Raw genomic sequence first — 14,849 nt, 5'->3', positions numbered from 1 at the left:
TCTCAATTTAAAAAAAAATATATCTTAACAAAAGTTAAGGTTACTTTTATTTTTTTAAGATAAAAAAAATAAGATGGAAAAAAGAATTTAGGTCAAGTTGGCACGTCATATCTCTAAATAGGGCATGTGCCAGCCCATCTAAATGCCCCATCCACGCCTTGATAGCCCCCATTCTGGTTCTTATATCTGCCAGGCACAATGGTTTGGGGGAACATGAAGTTGATTACATTCTTTTAATTGTTATTGAAATTTATTTTTCATATATTCAAGTGAAATGAATTAATATTGTATTACTTTACATGTTTCTGTAATGCATGCATTCCAATTTAAATTGGAAAAAATTGTACCGAATAGAGCTTAAAAATGAAGAGATAGTAGATACATAGAATGCTGCAGATGCCACGAGGATTATTGACATTTCAGTCTACAGATTGTATAAACTACACGACATCCTACTCTCATGTATATATCTGCCATTCAAGAACAGATGTTTGGGAGATTATGCAAGGAGGAACATATTGGAATGAATTTGAAAGAATATGAATCCCACAAGACGTTTTAAAAATAATCATTCTTTTATAGATTTTTGACACAAAAACTTCACCTGCTGCTCGATGCTGATAAGGCTATAGTAGAGATCACCCGTGCCAAAGAAGTTTTGCAGCTGTAACATCGTTTCTACCTCAGAATCTCATTGCTGAATCATTAATATCTAGCCTGCACTGGATCTGTATGGCAAAACAATCTTCAGCTTGCTGAATAAAAGAGAACAGATTGTCAGATATAGTAAAACAGCATTGTCTCTCTTGTTAAGTGAAAGTTAAGAATCCATTAGGAATAGTTTGCAGAAAAACAAACTTGCTTCATGTGCAGTTTGCAGTTCATCTTAACTCCTTGCATATGTGGCAAACGTGACTAAAATCCATTTCACAAATCCCTCAGATTAAATAAGGCAACACTCGTTGATATTTTCTGTTTCCTGTTGCATAGATGTGCCTAGACTTTACAGTTTCCTGCAGCTTATCAAATGTTGAAAACTTCACTGATCGGTTCTCACTTTCAGTTCAAGTTCAGATTTCCAGTAACTTAATCGTGGTTTAAAGTTTGATGTTTGGCCTGAGAATTAAGGAGAAGAATCAAAAGGACATCAATTTCAACTGGTTAACATAACATTTTATCTACATAACAAAGAAAAGTGATTGATTTGTGAACTGCAATTAGATGATGGGGCAATCTGAATCTGAAAAGGGCAAGTCAATTGGTGCCAATCATGTCAAAAAAAGAAAACCTGAAATAAAAAATGTTTGAACGAACCTTAGAGGAAAGAAGCCAGCCACTTCAAGTAGACATATATATACAATGAAAGAGAGAGCAGAGCAAACACATGCTGCCAAAACAGAAGAGCAGAAGCTTCCCTAACTGCATAACCTCTCAAGCTCGCCATTGCTCCTAACAATATGGCACTCGGTGTTGTGTATTGCAGCAAAAGCACAAATCTGTACAATGAATTGTCAGAGATCAAAAAATTCCATCTGTCAGCCAAATAGACTACCCCAATCCCAGCCAACGGAAGTATCAAAAGCCTTGCAACAATGATGCCAATGGTAGTTCGAATCCCAAGTCTAGATTCATTTGGTCCTTCCCTGAGCATTCCTCCAAGAACAAGCATAACTGCAGGTACCATTGCCTCAGAAATCATGGCCATGCTGTCTGTGATGAAGTCTAGAGGAGCATCAGAACCAAAAACTATGGTTTTTACTTTTGGAATGATCCCAAGAAGAATAGCTAATACAGTGGCAACCAAAGGAGGCTGAAGAATATGATGGATCGGCGTACGTTCTGCAACAATTCTAATCTTTTTAACTACCTTAGGCTCAGCCAAACACCTATTTGACTTGGTACTTGGACTTTCCTCTTGTGTAGTTTCAACATCCGGAATATCAGACTGAGATACACCAGAGATGCTATTAAAAAGCCTTGCTATGAAGGGTGTTTTGCAGTGTTCGGTTTCTCTGTCCTCAATTCCAGGCCACTCAGCTTCATGAAGAAGTGGAGTACTGATATCATTTCTTGGCAATTCCTCAATCTCAGTACCTCCTTCCTCGACAACCGCATAGAACTCCATCGGTGGCTCCATCATGTGATAAACAAGAGTGTAAACAAGAACAACAGAAACCCATTGGGAGAATGATGCATATGCAATTCCATCATAGCATGTATCGCCAAAAGGGTTGTCTTCATTGTGGCACACTGATGAAACAACCGCAAGAGGAATGTTTCCCGTGTTTCCGAAAGCAGTCGTGATCACCGTGAAACGAAAGAATTCAGGCGGTGGCCTGCATATTAATGCCACTAATAACCCAAGTACGCAACCAATGGCTGTACTAATGACAACATTCACTGGAATAAACCACCATTGAATGAATTTCTTCACACTAATGACTGGACCAAGGTGAGTGAATATCAAACAAGGCCAGAATAGAACAAAAATAAGCTTGCTAAGAAGCTTAAGAGTAGGTCTTGGAATCATTTGGATTTTTGGGTGGGAAAGAAGAAGCCCAATTAGAGCTATAGAAAGGAGTTTCAATACAGGCAAAACTGCTTCAACTACACATTCTGTTGATTTCAAGTCCCTATTCAAAATGGCAAGTAGAGGCTCCATCATTTACTGTAAGATAGTGCAATTAAGCTCTATTGCAAATGCAAAAACAATCAAGGATTGAGTTGCACAATGAAAAGAAAGACAGTGAGAGAGGGCAAGAAAATACGGATCAACTTATAGATATCAATCAGTTAAGCATGAACAACTATTTAAAACATCGTTTGTTTACTCTTTTGTCTTAATTGGATCATGGGAGGAAAGCTCTCTCAAAGTTCACTGTCTCACCGGTAAATCCAAATGCATAGTACTCCAAGACTGAAACTCAAATCTCAGAGCTCTATGCAGATAAACACAAGGAAAAGCAAATGGTGAGCCAAACCAATCAGCTATAATTTCTTTTAAAAGACGGACAAGATCGGAACTGATCCAGATAGAGAGCCAGTCAGCAAGATGGAAACTGCCAAGAAACTTCAATTAGATCCCACAAAGCCCACCAAATTATGCCAATGAAGTGCCAAATGTCTCGATTAACATGAAAGAAAATGGGGTTTATTAGATAAAAATGATGATTTAAACCAGAAAAGAGTTGAAAGAATGGTGAAACATTGATTGAAGAAATGGGAACAAACTTGGCTTAAGAGTTGAGAAGTCGGACATGGTAGCTTAGAGGCTGCACAGAAAGGAAACCGAAAACATTGGAAAGTGGCTATAACAAGAATGTGTGGCATGTTAAGGTTGATGAGTTTCTTACAACAATGATTTAATTGTTTCACAGTGAAAGAAAAGGGTAGATATTCACAGCTGTTGGCATCATATTTTACAGCTACTAGTCTTGCGGGCTAGGCTGGCTGTCGGGTATCCATTTTAAAAGTAGTGTACTAAAGGTTGAAAATAACCAGCACCTACCAACACATCCAACTATATTGGTTTAGTACTTTAGACGGTTCTGGTTTGTCTGTCACTGGCTACATTCGCAGATTGCTGTAACACTAAATTTTTCTTTAAGTGTCAACTACCATTCTTCCAATGACAATTGCTTGTGGAGCCATGGATGCTGCCCCCTTCATATCCTTTGTGGCTTGGCCTTCCTGACGTTAAATGCTGTCTGTCAAAGGACGATTGGCTTTGTCTCATGTATATCGTGATTCTTTGTTAAACTTTCCTTTGGCAGAGCGAAGAGTCGTTTCTCCTCTTCCCATATCCATTAAAGCTTGTAGTTGCTATTCATACTAACAAAAGAAGCTTTATGTTTGTGGAGGATTACTTCCAGTGCTCTTAGACATGTGGCCTTTTTTGAGAGTCACAAATTTCAAATCACATCTTGTAGTAAATGTGGTGACACTTTGTTATTCAGTTATCATAGAAGGTTCAAGCTTACCCCATTCGAAGGTGACAATCACACCACTCACATGACTTACGTTTTGAGCTTGAAATGCTTTTGGGATTATAAGTTATAAGCATATTCCTCTTATACATTCCCATCCTACTAAATCCAATTCAATCTATTGAAAAGGAACAATAAGTAACAGTGCCAGAGTCCTCATTGGGATGGGACTCAAATTTAATTAGAGAATGAGAAACAACTTATATTTTTCTTCATGTATTCCACAACTGGTGCTTATCCACACACCACAAAAAAGAAAAAGAAAAGAAAAGGGTTCTCAGATATCATACGAATTTTCACATTTATGAATAATTAGTAATTGTAGCAGTACTCTACTACGATCTGCAATGAAAAAAAAAACAAGAAAAAGTCCCTTCACCATAGTTTTTTTTTTTGGTTTTCGTGCGGTTTTTTGCTTTTGTAAGCACTGATTTTGGTCTGAACTGTAATAAAATTCTTATTTTTACTTTCTAAAAAAGAATTATAGTACTCTACTCGTTATAATAGAAATTCAATCACTAAAATAGTTAGTTAATTACTCTTTGAATTAGTTTTTTTGTGGGTAATTAACTGTACAATTCTAATTATATGATGGAGCAGGTAAGTAAATAAACAAAATTGATGAGCAGGCTGAATCTCATATACCACGTTTGGAGAATGGCAGTGCACATGCAGCATGCCGCACATGTTCCTTTCACGTAGAGCAGGTTAAAAAATTATGTATTTTAATGCAAAATTTTCTATTAACAAATAGTAAAAGGATACAAAATAATATATATTATTTATATATATGCATCCGTAATGGTGATCCTCATGATCATTTGTTGGACTTTTTCGAACAATGTTTTGGTCTTGCATCAGATCTTTTGAAGCCTAATATGTACGGATCATACTTTTTAATTAATTAATTAATCTTGGTCGTAAACACAGTTGTAATAAATCTTTGACCAAGTTTGAGATCTACTGATCCAGCATGGAGCACGTGCCTTGCAAATACAAGAAAATTCTTATGATAAGACAAAATATAATAAATTAAGACATTGAATTGTTTGACATACGGCACAAAATTGTTAACGACTTAGGCATAATAGAAAGGGGTCCAATCGTTGCACCCCCTTTTGTACAATGAAATGTCCAAAAACCCTTCTTAATTTGAGACAGTTTTAATTTTTTCATTATTTTTAAGACAGATTTGATCCGTTGATTTAAACAAGGTATACTGTTAAAATATTTAAGAAATATTTTATTAAAAGACTCATTATCATTGTTCAGGCTTAGCCTGACACGTAACAAAGGAATCCGGGTGTCATCCAAGAGCCTGTTGGTTTGGCCCAGGCCAAGACCATTCTCCATTTCCATGTCAAGATTTGGGTTGCGTTGTCTGATTTCCTTCAATTTTCGGGCTTTGGACTTTTCTTCCTTTCTTTTTTTTTTTCTCTTTTGTGTTTTAGGGTTCAATTCATGAGTAAGCTTTCTAAGCTTTTACTGAACTCTCACGTTAAGCTTTTCCATTTTTTCCCTTTTTTTTTGGTTTTATGTTCATTTCCCAGATTTCCAAATTATTTTTAAAATTTTTAGAATTATTTTTTAATTTTAAAAATAAAAAATTAGAACAGAAAAAAAAAAAAAACTCAAAAGAAAAGATGAGGTTTCATTTTCTAGACATGTGACACAATTTATTGGTTGATTTTTCTTTGCTATGTCACCAATTTGAAGGTGTAAACTATTTAATAAAAGCAAAGTTAGAGCATCTTATTATGAATTTTCAAATTTTATGTATCAAATCCATAATTTTAATTACTATAATTTAGATATCAAGTGTGTAAATATTAATCCTTTGTATTGTAATAAAAAAGTAAATATTTCATTGCAATAAAAAGGGATCATAATTAAAGGATCTGTAGATATAATAGAGAAGTGTAATCCCATAAATACAAGCCGTACATATTTCCACGTGCATTATTAATTTGCTTTGTTGTTGTCTCACAACTAATTAATAACTAGGTGCTACCAACTTTCAAAAAGATTTCTTAAACTCAAGTAATTTCGTCCTCAAAAAGTATTTTGCAAAGTTTATTTCAGGAATTTCGTCTCTAATTCGCCTCCTTAATAGTTGAATGCCCCAAGAACTCATGGGGTCGTTTCCTTGGAACAATGGTCGGTCTGGAAAGTGGCCCTCTAACTAAATCCTTCCCCAATCTATGATTCTCAGTCCATAGTCTTGGAACCATGTTTTCAGGTTTCTACTAAGGACAACAATTCCTTCTCTAGCCACACAATTTACCTAATGAGATGGCTCATGAGAGGACGTGCCTCCACCCTTTGGTCTCTTGTCATGACATTAACGACTAACCAAAAGTGAACTGCCCTAGCTAGCTCACCATGATCTACATCAACTACGTCGACAAAGATGGGAGAAAACTTAAAACTTCTTTATATACAAGTGAATATAAGTAAAAATGAAATATATAACAAATGTAAAATCTTGTAATGTTTGATATAAAATTATCTTAAATTACATAAATATGCTAAAATAATTACTAACATGTGAAAAGCGGATAATTACACTAACTTAATTCAAATGTAATCAAGAAATATAATATATTGTGAGAAAAACGTACGAATAAAAAATTGTGACATAATTTACTGTAGTACAAACTTTTGATTTTTTGAAAAGCTTATAATAATTCATTAAGAAAAATCATAACTGTTGTGCAATTCAAAGTTTCCTGTAGAAATGGTAAAAGACTTCTGATGACAATAAACCTGATTAAAATGGTAGTTTGCAATATAATTGTTGAGAGTGCTATTTACAAAAAAAAAAAAAATGCAACACCTGTATACTTTGAACCCTTGCTAAAAGCCAAAACCATTTTCCTTTGTTGTCATCGTAAAGGCAATGGCCTATACATTTCCGAAACTATAATAACTTGAGGGAACCACAAAGTGATACAAAAGTAGGGATGGCAATAGGTACCCTGTTATAGGGTACCCGTAGATACTCGACTTAATTATATAGGATTATGGTATCTTATAATCAGGTTTGAGACAAGTTTGGATAGTGAGTTCATTACCCGTATTGGGTTCGAGTACCACCCCTTGGGTATCAATTACCCAAATCCAATTATCATTTATAAATATTTTATTATTATTTTAATAATTAAATTAAAAATATACAATTTTTACCAATTTTACAAGCAATTTTTTTATTAAAAACTAACACATATATGAAAAGTATGGTTACTCTAATTATTAATGTGATGACATTAATATATTTAAATAAAAAATTATTAGATTATTAATGATATTTAAATAATATGAATATCATATCATATTATAAAAAAAATATAATTACTATTATATACATATACTTTTAATATAAATATATTTACTTTCTATTTTGTGTTAACATTACAAAAATTATAACTTATAAAATTATTAATTATAATATATATACCATTGTTTATATAAACTTATAATATATATACTTAAATAAAACTTTTGAGATTAGAATAGTTTTGGAACCTAACTATTTTTTTTTAATTTCATGAAATTAAGGATAAATTCATATAGTTAATAAAATTAATTCATGAAACTATGATTGTTAATTATGATAAAATACTCTTAACCTCTAAGTTTTGATCGAAATTACACATGAGTTCATTAGTTTTCAAAATAGATATTTCACCCAAAAAAAATATTTTTTGCTGGACACTTAGGTCTATTTGTTAGTGTTTCTGTCAACTTGATGATGTGGCAAGGGTAAAAAGATAATTTCACTCTTAATTAATTTTTAAAATTATTATATAATTTATTAATTTTTTATTAATTTAAAAAAAGAGCTCCCTTGCGGAGCTCGATCTGGGCTCCCCTCCCTTGGGAGCACTGATCGGTGCTCCCTTTTCTTGGAGAGCTTTTTATTTTTTAAAAAATATAATAATAATTTTTAAATTAATAAAGAAAGAAAGGACATTTTAATCTTTTTATAATCTTCGGTTTGGGCCGGAGTGTCCATTTCAAAAACTAATGGACCTACTTGAAATTTAGATTAAAAGTTAAGAGGTGGGGGTATTTTACCCTTATTAATTAACTTGTAATGTCTTTTAATATATATAGTTTATATATTGTGTTAATTTATAAGAAATATAATTACAATTATATATATACTAAAATATTTTTAGTATATATATACTTTAAATATAAACATATTTACTTTATATTTTGTGTTAACATTACAAAAATTATAATTTATAAAATTATTAATTATAATATATATACTTTTATTTATATAAATTTATAATATATAAACTTAAAGAGAAGTTACGAGAATAGAATAGGTTTGAAACCTAGTTATTTTTTTTAATTTTATGTAATTAAGGACAAACTCATATAGTTAATTAAATTAATTCATGAAACTATAATTATTAATTATCTTGTAATGTCTTTTAATATATATACTTTATATATATGAAGTTCATTTATAAAGAATATTATTATTATATATATTAAAATACTTTTAGTATATATATATATATATACTTTAAATATAAATATATTTACTATCTATTTTTGTGTTAACATTACAAAAATCATAACTTATAAAATTATTAATTACAATATATACCTTTGTTTATAAAAACTTATAATATATAAATCTAAAGGAAAGTTGTGAGATTTGAAACCTAGTTATTTTTTTTTAATTTCATGTAATTAAGGACAAATTCATATAGTTAATTAAATTAATTAATGAAACTATGATTATTAACTTGCAATGTCTTTTAATATATATACTTTATATACTTTGGGTTCATTTATAAGAAATATAATTACTATTATATATTTACTAAAATACTCTTAGCACATATACGCTTTAAATACAAATGTATTTCCTTTTTATTTTGTATTAACATTACTATCGTAATGTGCGCGTCCAAGAACTCGACCGCTAGACATGAAAAATTCAAAGAGTTGACACCAATCTTTTTTTTATCTAGGTGCGATTGGCCACTTGTTATGTTAATCCTCTTCGATAAAGTCCTAAATTGATTTTAGGTCTATCTAAAGAACAATAATCTGGTCTACATGTTTAGAATTGGGTTTGTGAGTACAATTATATACAGGGAAGAATTAGCACTCTTGTGACGCTCGTTCCACGAACGGTACCATTTAATCAAATGTTATCCTATTGGTGTCTTTATTCTTGAATTTATTTCATTTGCGTTTCCTTAATTTTTATTTGTTTTATTCTTTATTTTATTAGAAAATTAAAATATTTGATTCTATTTACGAGTGTGGTGTACACATGATGCAATCATGAAATGCATGGCATAAAATCCGAATAATGCCAAACGAAACCTTTTATTGAAGATATTTTCCTAATCCGCCCATTATATTAGTGGGATTTGGGGATAGTCTCTCATTTAGGGAATTATTCGGGAAACGCGTCTTCGCAAGTTTAACGAATAAATTTCATCCTCAGGGTAATCATTCGTATTTGAAAAAATATTTTTCGTGAATGCAAACCTATTGCAAGTAGAAGTCTTTTATTAAAAACATTCACCGAGCCCTCCCATCGTACTGGTGGGACTCGAAGGTATCTTTTCACCTAAAAATTTTTTCGAAGAAACTTGCCTTTGTAAGCTCCCTCAAAAAGTCCCATCATCGGGGCTTTGACTCGTGCACATAATACGTCTACATGCCATGACATTTAAATGATGTAGTGATGGTGTTTAATATAATTACAATTTTCAATATATTTTTTTCAATTTTTATATAACTTTTTTATTATTTCTTTGCAATTTCTCTTATTTTTTATATTTCATTTTCTTGTATGTGTGTATCCTATATAAATATTTTGTTATTGTTATTATTATTTTCTCTACCTAAGCATTTATCTACTTTTCTATCAATGTTTATTCTTTGCCTACACCTATAGTTTTTGATAACCAAATATTCTATTTTACTATTGTCACTATAATTTATCTATATATTTTACCTAATCTACCTTGTTGTGAATAAATATTTCTTGTATTTCTAGTTATTCTATTTTTATTTTTACTTATTCACCAAACCTATTCTTTGACCAAATATATATTCTCTATTCTTTATTTACTTAACCTATATATTTTGAATAACTACTTTTTTATCTTCTCTCGTAAATCTATTTTTTCCTGAATATTTGCCTCTTTGATTTTAGTTATATTCATTATTCCTATGAGTTTTATCATCTTTGAAATTTTATTTTTATTATTTATTTATTTGTCATCATAAATATCATTATCTTTCATAATCTTATATATTCTTAAAACTATATATATTTCATCAACCCCTCTTGTATTTATTATTATTATTGCTATATTTATTATTTTTATTATTTCATTACTTTTTTATTTTTATATTTTATTTGATTAGTAATTAGGTTAATGTCGTAATGTGCGGGTCCGAGAACCCGATCGCTAGACGCGGTGAAAAACACTAAGGAGTCACCACCAATCTTTGCTCTAGGTGTGATTGGCCACCTATTAACTCGATTCTAATCAACGAAGTCTTAAATTGATTTTAAGTCCGTCGAGAGAATTTTAAACTGGTCTACGTATTTTAAGACTAGGTTCGGGAGTGCAGTTACGCCCGGGGAAGGATTAGCACCCCTATGACGCTTGTTCCATGAACGGTACTATTTGATTTTAAATTATCCTATTAGGGCCTTAATCCTTAAATTTATTATGTTTTCTTAGTTATTATTCATTTATTTTAATCTCTATTTTGTTAAAATATTTTATTTGACTCTAAGGTGTGGTGTGAACATGAGGTATTGAAGTGCATGACATGAAATTCAAATAATGTCAGACAAATAACCTTTTATTGAAGACATTCTCCCGGATCCGCCCATCATACTGGTGGGATCTAGGGATATTCTCTCACTTAGAGAATTATCCGAGAAATTTACCTTCGTAAATTTGATGAATAAATCTCATCATCAGGGTTATTGTATGTTTTTCTAGAAAAAAATATTTTCATAAATGTAAACCTATTACAAGCAAAAGCCTTTTTATTAAAGATATTTCCCCGAGCTCTCCCATCATATTGGTGGGACATGGGGACATCCTTTCACCTAGGAAACTTTCTGAGAGAAACTCACCTTCGCAAGATTTTCGAAAAATCCCATCATCGGGACTTACACTCGTGAACAAGAATATCTATATGCCATGACATGCATGATGCGATAGAAATATATGCTATGCTTGTGAAGTTCATTATTAGTTTTTTTTTTTTAAGTTCTCCTATGTCTTCCTTGCTATTTCTTATGGACTCTCTTTTTCTATATCTCCCTTTATAGTTATGCATGTTATAAATTATCTATGTTTCTATGCTAGTTAAGTGAACATTTTTACTATGTAAATAATCTTTTCACTCAAAATCTATAGCCAGATATCTTATTTCATAATTATATATATTTTTTAATTTCATTTTTCTCTTTTATTATTTATCTTATTCCCTTTACATAACACTTATTAATTTATTTAAATATATTTTATACCATTAGATATTTAAATTTTATATTTTACACCTATTTATTGTTTTGAATTTTCCATTATTGACTATTTTAGTTATTTATCTATTTATTTATTGTCATGAGTATTACTATTTTCACAATTTTCGTTCTTATCTTTGGACGACTTAAATATATGTCGTCTATGCCATATTTGTATTTATATTTCGTTTGACTAATTTATTGCATAGTAATTTTTATTTATTTAAAATTAAAAGAATCTCGAAACCTCAAAATAAAGACCCTCCTATCATACTAGTGGGGCCCTAATTTGGATTTTGAACCTACAGAAAAGTAGCCCGAGATTGTGACTTCTCGCGTCCCGGTCGATTATCCCCTCATCGGTATTAATTATTTATTATTCCTATGGTTAATAGTATGGTACTTTAAGGCTCAATTTATGTACTATCATAACTATTAATATTGACCTAAAACAAAGGTTTTATTGTTGTGACTAATATTTTCTCCGTCACACTATTTTATCTCTTGATACAAATATTATCTTTTTATCCATTTCTCCTATATTATACTTTATTATTTTATATTTTGCTTATTCGTTTACTTAATTTCTATTAATTGCTTTCTTATTCTTATGTCTTTTCTTTCTCTTTCTTTCCTTTTTATCTTGTTCTTCTTATTCATTTTATTTTTAAACTAGACTATACCTATTACTACATTTTTCCTACTATTTATTTATTTATTTTATATATTTGTAAACATGTATATTCTTCTAAATCCCAATTCTTTTTTATGACTAAAAAAAATTATTTAAAACATTTTTTTACTATCTTTTACGATTAACATTATTATTTCACATTTTTCTATTAATTTTAATCTTTTAAAATATTATTAAAAGGATTTTAAATATTATGCCCAAACCATTTAAATTTATTTGATATAGTCAAATAATAGAGCTTAATAAAAGAAAGTGGGCTAGCCCTTAAACAACCAATCCATCACAGATCCATGCAAAAATAAAGTTTTTTTTTACTTGATCTGGCTTAGTTAGCCTAAACTACTGTCGGACCCTAGCCTGCCTTGGAGTGGAACAATTTGGAGCTTGGTGTGGCAGTTTCCAAGCAACAAAACCGGCATCGTTTGCCGATAGGAAGGAGGCCTTGGTAGATCAAAATGGTGTCGTTTTATAACCCTTGAAACCCTTGAACCTTCCTCTCCCTTCTTCACTTTTCTCTCTTTTTTTACTCATTTCATTTCTCAAGCTGCCAAACTCTCTTTCCCTTCTTTCTAATCTCCCAACAAAATGATACCTTTCCTCTCCTTATTTGCATCGTTGACTAGATCTTCTCTCTCTCCCTCTCCTTTATTGCCGATTCGACTCCCCCTTTTCTCTCTTACTCCGACGCTGAACTTTTCTCTCTCTACCAAACGGCGACACCCCATTTAAAGCTCTCTATTCCTAACCGGTGACACCCTTAAATTGAGCCTCCGCTTTTGTCCCGGGTTGTTCCTAAAAGAGAGACTTCTCCCTCTTTTAAACCGCCAACCACCCAAGCTAAAAAATCCCTCCCAAAAATCAAAATCTACCCCTAAAAAAACAAACTAAAAAAAACTCTAAAACAAACCTTCTTTGCTTCTCTCATTTTTCATTGTATATTTTTGACTGCTTTTTTTTATTTTTTTCTGGTTGTGGTGTTTCCTTTTTTGGCTATTGTGGTTCTATTGGCTGCTAGAAGTTAGGGTTTTTCTTTTTTTTTTTTGGTTGTCGTTCTTTCTCTGTTTCTATAGCTGCCACTGTAGTGCTTTTATACCCGGTTACAATCTTGGGGGTGCCATTTCCACCTTCTGCCAGACGAGAATTTTTCGCATTTGGCACAGCGTATTGTGCACAATGTATTGTGCCTAGCATTTTCTCATTTTTTTAGCTTCATTTATTTCATTTGTTTCTTGAATATTCTAGATTTTGTTTGGAATTTTAATATTTGATTAGTGTTTTAATCTGTTTTAATTGTTTTAGATCCATCCTTAATTGCATTAACTTTATTAGACTAGTTTTTGATATTGGGCCATCAATGTGCCCAAAGCTGCCCAACAACTCAAAAGCTCAATTTTTCAATTTTGGACTGATCATTGACCCATGACATTAGTGAAAGTCAGTCTATACAAAAATAAGAATGAAAGTTAAATTAAGTCTAAATTAACTTGAAGATAATAAGTGAATAAATTTAAACTATGGCAATAATAATTAAATCTTGAAGGTAAATAAGATAAAAGTAAATATCGGTAGTGTCTACAGTTAGTATTTTTTTTATTTATTTAGAATTGTAAATATCGAAATTCGAAATTAAAACTCTCTCATCGTACTAGTGGGATTTCAATCCCTAACTTAAAAAAATTCATCCAAGGTTGTAACTTCTCACACTCCGAATGAATATGTCATCATTGGTACTATTCAAGTAATGAGACATTATCTACACTATTATTATTATTATTATTATTTACATCATTTTTTGCATTTTTTTACTTACTTGAATCCATATACTTTTACTAAATATTTTATTTTCCCATTTTTTTTATATCTATTTTGATAACTAAATATTTATTCATTACTTTTCTACCTATATTTTCAGTTTGTCTTTTCTTAATATTGCTACCCTAATCTAAATATATACATACATTCCCAATCACTATTATTACTAATATCTTTTATTTTATTTTGTGTCATCATTTATTTATTAAACAACATTTACCTATCTACTAAAAGGAAGTAAAATACTAATTATTCAAGTCTAACATGGCCCAAAGAAAGAAGAAAGTTTATACCTTGTGTGGGTTTGAGGTAGGCTGAAAGGAAACAGGCCAAAAAGAAGCCCACAGTGCACCAGCCAAACGCACGGTTTAAGGCATTATAATCCTCCCAGACGACACTATTCCAAGCTTCCCCTTTAGCATCAAACCGCCATCAACAAAACAACGCCATTTTGCCCACTTATACCTAGATATATAAATCCCTTTTTCTTTCTTTCCCTTCACTTTCCCTTCCCACTTTCTTTCTCTAATGGCTACTCTCTTTGACTTCTTTTTAAAACTTTCAACTTTTCCTCTCCCTCTCAACCTTTAATCACCCCCAATCTCTAAAACCTTTTTATTTCCCTAATTTCTCCTTTCCTTCAATCTAGTTTCGCAAGCCACCAATTCCGAAACCTAAACTCTCCAAAACCATGAAAATCCCAAAAGGAAAAAAAAAAGTAAAAAGAAACACTCCCTGATCTCACTGATTTTTTTATTTTTTTTATTTTTTATTTTTTTGGTTTCTTTTTTGTGTTTAGTTTTTGATTGTGGCTAGGAATTTTGGC

At 31.2% G+C, this 14,849-nt stretch overlaps 1 pseudogene across 3 annotated transcripts; it reads right to left on the bottom strand.

Annotated features, from left to right (window-relative positions):
* Positions 1 to 351: 351 nt before the first annotated feature.
* Positions 352 to 3,370, bottom strand: LOC18601948 (protein PIN-LIKES 2 pseudogene; annotated as a pseudogene). Of its 3 annotated transcripts, XR_016025691.1 has the most exons (3): positions 1,315 to 3,370; positions 859 to 1,116; positions 352 to 755 (listed from the first exon to the last, which is right to left on the bottom strand). The product of XR_016025691.1 is annotated as a protein PIN-LIKES 2 pseudogene, transcript variant X1 (transcript). The 3 variants fall into 3 exon arrangements; XR_016025692.1 differs by lacking the exon at positions 859 to 1,116; XR_016025693.1 differs by lacking the exon at positions 859 to 1,116 and having other exon boundaries at positions 352 to 728.
* Between the last annotated feature and the right edge of the window lie 11,479 nt (positions 3,371 to 14,849).

This window comes from Theobroma cacao, chromosome 4 (assembly GCF_053813885.1).
Source record: "Theobroma cacao isolate CCN51 chromosome 4, ASM5381388v1, whole genome shotgun sequence".
Classification (NCBI taxonomy): domain Eukaryota; kingdom Viridiplantae; phylum Streptophyta; class Magnoliopsida; order Malvales; family Malvaceae; genus Theobroma; species Theobroma cacao.
The sequence above is the reverse complement of the archived record's forward strand: the minus strand, read 5'-3'. Positions and strand labels throughout refer to the sequence as shown.